Source organism: Phyllostomus discolor, chromosome 8 (assembly GCF_004126475.2).
Source record: "Phyllostomus discolor isolate MPI-MPIP mPhyDis1 chromosome 8, mPhyDis1.pri.v3, whole genome shotgun sequence".
NCBI classification, from domain to species: Eukaryota; Metazoa; Chordata; class Mammalia; order Chiroptera; family Phyllostomidae; genus Phyllostomus; species Phyllostomus discolor.
In genome coordinates, this window is record NC_040910.2 from 34,966,578 (window position 1) to 34,977,862 (window position 11,285).

Here is an 11,285-nt window from a genome sequence, read left to right on the forward strand (position 1 = left end):
GGGAGTCTGCCCCGAACTGGTGCTACGGGAGTTACGTTAAGGGGGCGAAGGGCACGGACCCCTGCAGGTGCCGAGCGTGTAGGCACGCCGAAAGCGCCCCTTCTCCCAGGATAGACATAGGTAAACGGAAGCGCGTGCGAGTGTGGGGGTGCGAATCACCACCTCCAGCTTTGGCTTTCCCGCTCTTCCGAGCGCTCCCACTTCTCACTTTCCCCAAATCCGCATTTTCCTTGGCACAGCTCTCTCCGAGCAAGGAGAGGGAGGTACCCGGGGGCAGTGAGAATGACGTGTGCTGGTGCAGAGAGGGGGTGGGGGGGTTGCGGGCCGGGCTCTGTGGACCGGCTCCTAATCCTCTTGTTTTCGGTACAGTCAGCAGATGTGGCTTCTTTTAGCTGAATAATCCGTTAAAGGAATAATAATTTTTTAAAAGGAGATCGACCTCACCCAAAGAGAACGGCGAACGAGATTGGGGCTTGGTAAGGATAAATTAAAAGGCTCCAAATTCTCTGTCCCTCTCTGCCTTCCTCTTTCCTCCTCTCCCTCCCTCCTCCACCCTCCCCTCCCCCCTTCTTCCCCATCCCCTGCAATCCACTCTCGACGCGAGTTCACGCGGAGGGCTGGATTTCCAGGCGGCACCGCAACTTGCGCTGTGCGTTATTATTATTCATCTGAGGGTGCAGCCGCCACAACCTTTGCTCCGGCGCTCCTCTCCTTCCCCCCGGCCGCCGCCGCTAGCAGTACAGTCCCTCCTGCCCGCAAGCTCTGGTCACCAAAGGGGGATTCAGAATTTTTTACAGTGCTCACAACCGTCGTCACGAGGCTCCTTGCCATGGCTATCATCTCCTCCTGCCAGGTGGAGCGACTACGAGCGCCTTCTCGCCGCCCGCCCCTTCCCCAGCGGAGGAAGCAGTTGGGGCCCGGCCGCTGCGGCCGCTCCCTAGATGCGGCTTCCTCTGCCTCTCTGCGTCTCTCCTTCTTTCATCTGTATGTATATTATCTCGATCCCTTTTATTCCAGTAGATCTACTGCCTTTCGTAACCCTGGCTGAAACGCTGCGGACTGCAACCAGTCTGTTAAAAAGAACAAAAACGGGAAAGACCTTGAGTGGATCCCCGGACAAAGCACTTTGGGTTCGGCGAGAAGGATGCACGGGAGCGCTGGCTCCGGAATTCGAGTGATCGCCAGCGCCCAAGGGCGCCCGCCCAGCGCACCTCTGAGGTATTCAGACTGAATTGTATGTATCTTTTTGGTATGCTTGAGCATTGTCATTGTTGGGGAGGAGTTGGGTTTGTTTTTCTGGGAAAGGGAGCTGAATTGCGGGGGGTCAGATAGACTTAACTTGGCTTTCCTGCTCCCCTGCCTCACCTTGTGGAGATCCGGGTGTTGGAGGGCAGACTGCGGACCAGAAGGCTTAGAAAACAGTAGAAGCCAGAGATGTTGTCTGGGTGGCTGAGTGAGGGAGAGGGGAGAAGGGACGGGCCAGCTCGAGGGGACTGTGAAAAGAAGCGGGGTGTTGAACCCTTCTTCGAGTTCACAGGATGAGTTTTGCCGGGGACGAGAATATGGGAGACTGTCACAGGAGTGCTGAGAAACTGATAAAAATGTGCTCTGTCCATGCACACACACGGGAGGCGTTTGGATTTGTGTGTAAACAGAGTGGAGAGGTGGAGGAGGCACAGAGGGAGGGGGCTTCAAATAATGTCTTATTATCCCTTTGGCGTTGGGGACTCTCATCCTCCGGCCCTCTCCCTTTTTGGACCCAGGGAGACAGCCGCATTAGACACGAATGACCTTTCAAATCTACGCCCACCACTTACCTGGTAAAGCCGGTTGACAGTTTGGGGTGGGGTGGGATAGGGAGAGTGGTAGGGGTGTTTCGAAGACGTATATTCTCTCCCCGCTCCCTCTCTCCCCCCACTCCGTCTCCTCCTCCCTTGCCCCCCCCCCCCGCCACTCTTTCTCTTCCTCCCTCCCACCTCCCTCCCTCCCTCCCTCCTCCCTGCTGCATTTTGCATGAGCTATCTAGGTCATTAGCATTTTAGCGTATGCAAGACTTGACAAAGCTGATGAGGGGCCAGATGGGCCTCGCTCTTATGGGTTTTTTTTCTTTTCTTTTCTTTTTCCTTTCTTTCTTTCTTTCTTTTTTCTTATTTTCCTTTCTTCCCTCCACCACTTGGGACCTGAGAGAGAGGACTGCGGCCGGCGAGTTCCGGAAGGCGGATACCCCAGACCCCGGCCGCGGACCGCGGCAGCTCGCCCTGCGGCACGCCCGGCCAGGCTGTGCCTGGACTCGGCCGACTAGGTAAAGGCGGCGGTGGTTGCTCGGTCCGTGCAGCCGCTGTCGAGCCCCTGCTGCCCTCTTGGGCCCCGGCTCTGTTCTTGCCCCTCCTAGCCCCCCTCAGTTTCCTGGGCACAGCTGAAGGCAAGAGGGTGGGTAGGGTTTGCAGAGCTGGGGCGAGGTGGGGTTGATGTTGTTTTTTTCATTGTCTGGAGCTGCAGGGGAGGCGAGGCGCAGGGAAGGGGCGAGGGGAGTCCGGGTAATTAACACGGGGGAGGCACCCCTTCGTCTCCCACTTCCACCCACACCCTCCACCCCCTCCGCTTTGCAGGAAAAAGCCTGGACCCGAAAGGATGGGGGAGAACAAAGAGCCTTTGGAAGACGGCGCTGTTATCTCATTGTCTGTGTGATTGGGGAGCTGCGGTAGGGAGGATGCTGTGGTCCTTTCCTCCCTGCACTCCCCCACCCCCAGCCCTTTCCCCGCTGTCAGTGCGCACGCACTCGCGCCGTTTTTACTTATTTTTCCCTGTTTCCTCATTCCATCTTCTCCCCAGTCCCCTTTCTTTCTTCCGCCTTTCCTTCCTTCCTCCTTGCCTTCCTCAGGAGAAAGGCCTCTCTCTCCGTGTTCACAGCGGACCTTGATTTAAATGTCCATACAATTAAGGCACGCGGTGAATGCCAAGAATGGGGCTGGCTGAGCACCGTCGGTCTGCGAGGTCCCGCCAAGGAAGGAGCCACAGAGCCAAGGCGCCCTCCGCAGAGCTCAGCGCTGCGGCTTGGGACGGGAGGGGTCGCGGGCTCCAGGGGGCAGAAGCCCTTGGCGTGGGGAGGTGTGTGGTTCGTGACAGACAGGGGCTTAGAGATGCGAAACCGAAGCTGATTCTGTGACAGAACTGCAGATCCCGGCAAGCACCGAAGCGGGGGGAGGGGATGCCTGTGAGCGCATTGCGGAGTGCTTCTCTGTGCATATTTTTCTCTAGGCTTGGGGTGCATTGTACGCGGGTGGACACCTTTCTCCTTGGCTGTGTTTTTGTTCTGGGCTTAGCTTTTGGTTTGCTCTTAAAAAAAATAACCTGGCATCCAGAAGACAGGCAGGCTGTGCCAGGGCTTGGACTGCGGGTATATTGTGTTCTGCGTGAGGTTTGGGGGGAGGGAGGTAGCCAGTTGGAAGGGAGGAGGAGGATGTTTGTCATCCTTTGCTGTAGAGCTGTGGGCACCTGACAAGCTTGAAGAAGTCATTGGGATGTACGGGGAAGCAGGAACAAATTCCTGGCGGGGTCACAGGCTCCATCAGGACTGAAAGCGTGGCCAGGGCTCTTGGGAGCATCTCACTTCCTCCTTGTGGCTGTAATTGCAGTTTTAGGCAGAGATCCAAGAGATGCAGAGGAAGGGAGAGGCTCGGTAACCTATATGTACGTTCCCAAGGGGGGTGGTGCATTCCTTTAAAAATCCTAACAGAAGGAAAAACAGAATGTGTACAAGTGAGGGTTTGAGGAAAGAATGTTTTGAAAGAAAGCATCAGGGAATGCAGAGGGCCAGCCCTCCCTCATCCTGAAGAAGCTGCTTCCCAAATGGGGCCTTCCCATCACTAGACCTAGAGCAGCAGCTGGTCCTGAAGACCCCCTTCACAGGGCACAATGACAGATCCCATCTCCTGCTCAGTATTAACCCCCAAGCTGCAGTGGATGGTGGCAAAACTGAAACTCGTTAATTTTCTGGTGGAGAAAATGGAGGTGGGGCAGGTCCCTACAGAGAAAGGAGGCCGAGAGCTGCTGGATCTTCCTACCCAGGAAGCCTGCTGCATCCCTTTCCCCAACCTTAGCAGAGGCCTGTTTTTGCAAGGCTGAGACCATAAGGATGCTTAGGATTTTAGTTTGTTTCCTTGCACAGTAATCAAGGCCTAAAAGAGTCTCAGTTGTAGCTTACTGAGAGACTCCTCTCCAAAGCCTCAGTCTAGCCCACTGGATAAATTAGTATCAAAGATACCCTAGTCTCATTTCCTCCCAAATGTTTATTGAGTGCCTACTGTGTGTCAATCATTGTGTAATTATTATGTTTTATGTTCTTTCTTTGCCCTCCTAAGGGGGCCTCTGGAGTCAGGTGAGGTGAAGTGTGCTGTACCCCATCTAGACATTCCCAGAACCTTCTCTGGGTCTGCAGAAATGTGCTGCAAACTGCTCACCCCTGCAGAATAGGCTGCAGTTAACATCCTGCAAACTGTTAGGGGCGGTGCTCTTCCTCCAGCCCCAGAAGGTGAGCTTAGCTGGAGGACAGGAGAGGGAGCAGCTTCCCCGGCTCCTTGAGCCTTAGCCAGGGTTGTCCTAAGGGTCACTGACAGTCGCCGCCTTTAAAATAGACCTCCCTTCGAATGGTGCCTTTTTGGGGTGTAAATCCCCTAGTCTCTCCCCTTCCCTCCTCCCTGAGAGGCTGCTCTTATGTTTCTGCCAGGGATGGGTTAAGCCCCTGATGACCAACCCCTTGCCCTTCAGTTGTCCACATTAGTGAGCCTTGTCTCCATAATTGCTTCCCCATAACTCCATCAGATATAGCTACACCCTTCGCTGATGTGCCTGCCCACGTAATGCCCCTCGTAGATGGAAACCTAACACACTTCTCCCTGAGAGCTTAAACCGCAGGCACCATGGTCAAGGTCTACCAGGTTCCTGCTGCCCATAATCTACAATGGGAGGGGGGTGCTTTTTTATGGCTTATGTAAACTCTAGTTTCTGAAAGCTTTCATGTGTATGGGGATTGTCCTGTGTGCACCAGGTCTCATTACACAGTGTGTTTTTCTGTGGGGCTTTAATGGCCGAAAATGGCAGAGATGCATGTACACTCTGCCCACTGTGTCATTTCAAGGCCCCCTTTGTGTTCACCGAATAGAGGTGTTGGAGCAAAGGTCAGTCCTGGCTCCTTCCCTCCCCCTATACTTGGGGCCTGTTGATGCCCAGCAATATTTATGTAAGAGACTTGAAGATTTCTGCTTTTTCAAGGCATTTTTTTAACTCTCAACATCATCTTCTTCCCTGCCTATCTATTTGAGTCCCTCTAATTACATCCTACCATTTCAATGAAGGGGGGGGAACATATGATTTTTTAAAATGTAGATGATGTTTGAGGCAGTTTGCTGAGAATACGCTAAGAAAGCCCCTGTTGGTTCACCCACACTACCATCATTATGGTCCTCATGAGGATGGGAGCTCATGTTTCTCGAGGTGAATATGCCAGATACTTTAAGATGGATTTAGTGATGTATCAAAGTAAAAAAAAAAAAAAGGTAATATTCTTCTTTCCCCTGCCAGAGACAGCCCAGGCCCAGGTCTCTGTTTAAGCAGAAAGGAAATTGAGCAAAAGCAAAGGTAAATTCCTCTATCACTTCTGTCACCAAAGGGGTGGAAATGGGGGACAGTGACTGTGGACGCATGAGGAGGCTTAGCCAGAGAAATATTTGGGGAAGGGGTAATTTCTCAGCAGGAAAAAGCTCATATATACACATGCATAGCACACAACCCTATCTGTTTGCATAACCATATCCGTTGCTAGTATTTATAGAAAAGCATTTACCCACACACACGCACGCACAGATCCATACATCTATACTGTCTCCACGGGGAAATAATTTTTCTATTTCCCTCTGCTGAACTTACATAACACCCCCACCCCTTGTTCTAACCTGAGAATGGAGTTCTCTGGGGGCAGCTGCAAAGCATTCTCCCTAGGACAGATGGAGCCTCCCTTCCTCCTCTCCTCTGTGGGTGGCTCTCGCCCCGTGAGTCAACGGGAGCTGAAGGTTGTGCTGCAGTCTGTGTGTTTGAGGCTTGGCTGGCTGATTCATGGTGATGAGTGTGTCAACAATAACAATTATAAGAATTATGGTACCTAATAAAGATTTTTTTTCTTCCAAATCCTTCTACCATTCTTTCGTTTGAGTGTTTCTGCCAGGTCTTACTCAATTTGACATTGTTTTAAAATATATAGATTTAATACTGAATTGCATCACCAGTGTAGACACAGAACAAGAGAAAGGACTTCAAGTGGGATTTCTGGGAGTCGGTGTGTGCTGTTCTGTGCCACGGAATGCGGGTCTGCGGAAGGCCTGGGGAGAGCTGCACCAGATTTAGATGGCCTGGAAAAAAAAAAGAAGAAGGCCTTATTGAGAGCAAGGAATGTTCCAGGTCAGAAAGGAAGTGTCAGCAGTTCTCAATGCGTTCACCTCATTTTCTTACCCTTCTCCTTTTGTCTTAAAATGGAAATGTTACCCAACAAAATGAAGACCTGGGTCAGAGGAGGCAATATTTTCGCCGGAAGTTCAATTTGCTACTTGTAATGTTTTTAAAGCCATTCACGGTGCAGATCCGAGTGTTTGGGTCCTGCGGGCTAGGCTTTGCCACCCTGCCAGGCCCGCGGTCCTGCCCCCAGGGCTTCCCCCCACCCCACCTTTTACTCCTAAGGCCCTGAGACATCTAAATGGAGCGAGGTGAAGATGAACGGGCTCTAGCTTCCTTTTTCCTTTTAGCTCCTGTTTTCTGGGCTATGATTTTTTTCCTCTTGCGGGAATCAAGAAACGTGGGGCCCCAAAGACCTGGGTCATCCACACTTCCCAAAGCTTCGGACTGATCCGAGGTACAGGGTGCCCTCAGCACGGAGCCACCAATGCCAGGGACAGTGCCTGGACAGTCCACCTTTTTTTTTTTTCTTTTCCTCGCACCTCGGTTCCCCAATTTCACTCCATCGCCAGGTGGACATCGACGAGCAACGTTAGAGACGATTAGGGAATTGGGAGTAGGAATGGGGACGGGTTGGGGATGGGGTGCATCTTCGGCTTAGAAGAATGGGTCACGCCCAACCAAAGGCCTGGTTAGAATGAAACGTCCTCCCTCCAAGGCCCCAGCGCTTTCCAGCCGCAGGCCTCGGCCTAATCGCCGCGCAGCCTGCCTGGCTTCTGCGAGGGAGGGCTCGGCGCCTGGCACTGGCTGACCCTCTGCCCTCTTCCCCCTCCGGGCCTGTCTCTAGTCCACAAATGGTCTCCAGGATGAGATTTCTGCACCCCCAGAAAGCCTCAGAATGTGCGAGAAAACGGGTGGGTGCGCGCGCCCACGAAGGAGGAGGTGGGGAAAGGATTGCGACCTACCGAAATGTCACTTCTTAGCCACTCCCTGGCTCCCCACCAGTGGAGCGCACGAGTGAAAGCACTTTAGGGGTGGTGTCGGGAGGTAGGAGGACTTTTCGCCTAGGCGTATCCTGCCTGACTCCCCTTTACGCCACACAGCCTCCTTGTTCCGCCAGACCCTCAGCGACAGGGCCCGTGCGCCTGGCCTCTGTCCCTAGGACCCAGCAGCAATCCACCGCCCCGAACGCCACGTCCATCCCCACCCCCACTACACTCTCTAAAGAAGCTGAAACAACAAATGCCCCTTCCCAGAAGGAAATGACACACATCTCCTTCAGTCAACGCCAGTCGGATCCTACGCCGGAGGGGATGAAGCCGCTTGAAAGCTGGTTTGAAAGAGGAGCAGACATGCGCTTTCTGTGTTCGTGGACCTCCAGACCCCAGGCCCTGCCCCAGGGCAAAGAGGTGCGGTGGACTATACAAGGTCTCTGGTTTTAAAAAGCATTAAACTCCATCCTTTTCCTCATCTGCGGGGGACCCACCAGGTTCCAGAGTTAGTGATGTAAGGCTCCTGTGGCTTAGCTGGCCAGTGCCCTGAAATAACCTTCTGAGGCCGAACTCAAGGTCATATACCCCAGGAAGGGGGGCCAGTTGGCCTCTAGAGGCCAGAGGTCAGGACCAGAGCGTGTCTCACAAAGGTCGTACTACTGAAAGCTTCTGACACAGGAAGGTGCACCTGGACTTCACAGGGGGTCCACTTCAGCCACCTCCCACACGTACACAGACTGATGTAGCAATATTTATTCCCATTTAATTGAGACACTGGTTTAATTTCAGATTGCTCCAGCTTAAGGCCCAATGGGGTTTTCTGCAGCTCTTTTCTCCAGTGCCTCTACAGAAACTAATTGCTGTTAATATCCAATTTTGGGCTTTATTATTCGTTAGCCAATTATGGATCCCATAGCCCAGGCCCCTTGCTGCTCACTGCCTCTGCTGGAATCGGCTAACACTGCCTGGCTTCTGCTTTCTTCCTGCGCCTCTATTCAAACCCTTCCCCCAGCCGAAGATGATTTACTGATCACATCAGTCATTTTGTTTGTTTGTCCCAGCACTTAGCCCAGCTGGGGGGGTTGGGGGGTACTTTCAGGCCTTTTCCCTCTTTTCAGGGCAATTTCTTCTTTGCAGTTGAAGTGAATAATTCCCACTTTTAAAAAAGAAAATTTAAGTGTTTTCACTCTCTCTGCACCCCCTCTGGGCTTTCATTTTCTGGAGCCATATTTGGAGCAGCATTTCTCAAGCAGAAGAAACGACAGGGCCTCAGCCTCAGCGTGTTCTCCCCGCCCCACTCTCCGTTCACCTTCCCAGGAGCCTGGCCGCAGCCCCGCTGAAAGCTGCCGCACACACAAGGCCATCGATCCCAACAGAGGGCTCCGATCACGTCGTTTCACATTTCCAGGAGGGAAACTTGAAAAGCAGTTTGGGAAAGGCAGCATTTCTGGAGGTGAGGAGGGAGATTTTGTCTCTTCTCCCACAGATGCCCTGGAAACACATCCTGTTTCGCTTCCTCTCCGTGTGCAGCTGATGCAGTGGGGGGGCGAGGGGGGGCGGGCTATAGCCTTATTTTTTTATGTGTTCTTTTGCCTCATTTTATTCATATGCCCTGAGTTCCTTGATGTACAGAAGCAAGCATTTCCCATTCCTGGCTCTCAGAAAAACAGGAAAACAAAAGTAAAAATCATAAAGACAGCAGGAAAGCCTTTCTTTGTCTTTTTTCCCTTCTTCCCTCATTCTGAAATAATGCTTTAAATCCTCTAACACTCGCGTACATGTATCTCTAGCAGTTCTATAGCAACCTGCATAGTGTCAGCGTCAGAGTCACATGGAAAGGAATCGAGATGTCAGGGCAGCTGGCTTTGACTGAGGCCTCTCGGCCTGGCCCCTCCCGGTGAACCCATGAACCAAAGGAGGCTTCCATCCCAGCCCAGGAGGAGCTCTGTGGTCAGATTTTTCTAAGGTGGGGCGGCTCATAGGGGCAAGTGCTGTGTGGGGCTGGGACATTGTCTGGAAGGTGCTTTACACATAAAGCTCAATAAATACCACCCAAATTGGATGTCATGAAATGAACAGCAGCTGTCCTTCTGTTTTTTCCTGCAAAAACAAAGCTACAATTATGCATTGAGGCCTCTTGGGCAAAGGGTAGAGTAGCCTGATAGGAAGGGAAGGGGCTCAAAAGTGTTTCTGGTTCATCCCCTAGCTTCAGCCCTGCTTCACGCATCCAGATGTGTGGAGATTGGTTTTCAAACAGTTTGACCTACACACCCAACCCAGACATACATTCAAAGAGGAAAAAAACCACAACAATGGAAGACCCACCTTGTTCTAAGCCCCTTCTACCTTCCTTGCAGAGCACTCCTTTTCCTCTCTAATGACCCTTACGCTCAAACCTGTTCCTTCTTCACCTGCAATTCACATCTCACCCAGGGTCTTCTCCCTGGGGTAGGCCTAAGTAAGTAAATAATCAGTTTCTATCTCCTTCTGCCCTCCTCTCCCAGCCCCTAGAAAACATCTGCATTTTCAATGATCAAGAGGTGTTGGAAGAAACGCAGTGAGGTTAAGCCATTTCACACTAATCTGTGAATTGCTGAGTCTCTTAACTTTCCCAGGGTTATTTACATTTTAGAAGTGAAATCTAACTGTACCAGTTTCTTGTAAAGCCAGCCCAAAATGGAAGGGCAGAATAGCATCAGCTTCCCCAGTTTTGGCGTGAGGATAGTGACATCCCTCCTTCATCCCAGACACACCCATTCTCCAAACCCGAAGATGTGACTTAGTTAATGAGAAAACACATTTCAAAGACCCCAATGAGTCCTTGTTGTTCCCTCCCCAAACTCTGACATTCCACTAGTCCCACTTGAAGGCAGGTAGGAGCACCCTGAGCCTTTAACAGGAACACCTGCTCTGATTTTTGTGTATCAGTTGAGGTCAAAGGCCACTGCACTTAAAGCCAGCCTTTTCTTGTCACTTTGCATAATTGTGAATAATCCTGATGTCACTATTCTATGAATCACAATTAATTATTGGGTTAACTAATGAACTATGTGACCTGGTGAGCCCACTTCAGTCCAGTGACCCAAGGTAAACTGGAGGACTTCCAGGCAGATTGTGCAGAGCCTGCCTTTGCCATGTCCCAGGTTGGTTTCGCTCACTCCCCTCCCCCGTGTCAGCCCTTCCCCTGTCCAAATGGTGCTCCCTCATCTCCTTGACACCCTGGCTGTGTCACATTCTCACAGTGCGTCTGTGTTGCGAACAATGGCAAATCCAGACCCAGAGCAAGTTCTTGTTTGGCCAGAGACAGAGCAGTTGCGACTTTTTAGTGACCATGAGGTCAACATATACGGTACCCGCCTTTTTGGCTCCCCACCAGCCCATTAGAAAACTTGGACTTGGAAAATGTCAGCTGTTCCTCCCACCTCTCCACTCTTCCCCTTCTTCTTCGACATCTTGCCGCCTTCATGTGGACGATTAATCAATAGCAACAGCATTGCGTGAGAGGTTAGGAGCGTGATCCGCTGCCAGCCCATCCTGCACCCCTATTGTGTTAAACCTGTCTTACGTGATTCCTGACTCACTCATCATACAATTGGCTAAAAACATTCCAACAGCATTTGGAGCAGCTAGAGAAATTATTTAGTGTGATCCCGGGGCCTCTCAGAAGTTTAAAGGGACTTGGTCTCTTCCAGTTTCTGAAGCTTCCAGGATATTAAAAAATTAAGAAATGCCAAAGCAAGGCTATATGGATATCTTTAAGAATTTAAAATTACATGATTAATATCTGCTTTCCATTTTGTTCATATACCTATGCTGTACGTAGAGCATCTTCCACAAATACTACCAGAA

The 11,285-nt window shown here is 51.5% G+C and overlaps 1 long non-coding RNA gene across 2 annotated transcripts; it reads left to right on the top strand.

The window, feature by feature from the left end:
• Window positions 1–655: 655 nt before the first annotated feature.
• Window positions 656–6,186, top strand: LOC118501971. 2 transcript variants are annotated; one of them, XR_004904634.1, is made up of 3 exons: window positions 656–1,820; window positions 2,186–2,302; window positions 2,610–6,186. It is a non-coding gene; the product is annotated as an uncharacterized LOC118501971 (long non-coding RNA). The 2 variants fall into 2 exon arrangements; XR_004904633.1 differs by having other exon boundaries at window positions 656–2,302.
• Window positions 6,187–11,285: the final 5,099 nt, after the last annotated feature.